The following is a 1,071-nucleotide window of genomic DNA, read 5'->3' as shown; positions in this document are numbered from 1 at the left end:
CTTTCCACCAGAGGTAACATTCAACTTCATTTATCAGTGGGAAGGGATGAATCCATTCTGTTAAACTACTTTCTGATGAATCTTATTTCCACAATACAGTCGAGGTCATATTAATAAATGAAAAATGAAACAAACACTAATAAGTCACTTAATTTCCAAATATTCTACAAATATATTATCATTCCAAGATATCACAAATTCTGTTTAGAACTCTTGGTGTTATTATTATTTGTTATGTAAGAAGAGATGAGGTATAATTAACCAGATAAGAAACTTACTCAAGTCATTCTCAAAGGATTAATAATTCAGTGTTAGATATTCTTGAGTAACTCAGTGATTGTGTTGCTTGAATGCCTTTTACTTCTTACTTTTCTGTCCTTTTATGCACAAGACTAAAAAGGACTAAATTTGATTTGTGACAATCATCATTTGTTATCTTCAGATAAATATTTATAGATTAAATACAGCATAAAATTCTACAGGTAAGCATTACTGAGGCCATTGGAGAAAATTCTATAAAAATTAACCCATGTTACAGTCAATCCTATGTTAATGAATAGAAAAGCTATTCTACATATTTATAAATTAAGCATGAATTTGAAACATGATCTTTATGGGTAGACCAAATCCATCACTGCACAGCCTTTCAAATCAAGTACATTGGAACCCCTCTCTGACCTGAACTCAAGAGATTTTTCTCGTAGTAATTATTCGAAATACTGCACTAGTCTATCTATTATTCTTCAGGCAATTCTCTAATTTTATTTCAGTTTTGGTGATTGTTGAGGTTGTTGCTTTACCATTTGCAAATTAATGACATTGGGAATTACATGTATTTCAAACATATATACAGATAATACATGCATGACCCCTGTACTATCTATTAATCCTGAAACTATTGACCAGTATAATAATAGGTTCTTGCTCTACCTCTGGGAACCCTGAGCATAATGGCTTAATCCATTAGATTGTACTATTAACTACAGAGAATTAAATGCTGTTTTAATACTTTGCTATAATAAAGTGATTTAGGCTTATCAATTTAAATCATTCAAGCCTTATTAAAATAGT

Source organism: Tupaia chinensis, unplaced genomic scaffold (assembly GCF_000334495.1).
Source record: "Tupaia chinensis unplaced genomic scaffold, TupChi_1.0 Scaffold146594_2, whole genome shotgun sequence".
In the NCBI taxonomy this organism is placed as follows: Eukaryota; Metazoa; Chordata; class Mammalia; order Scandentia; family Tupaiidae; genus Tupaia; species Tupaia belangeri.
Note: the sequence above shows the minus strand (reverse complement) of the source record.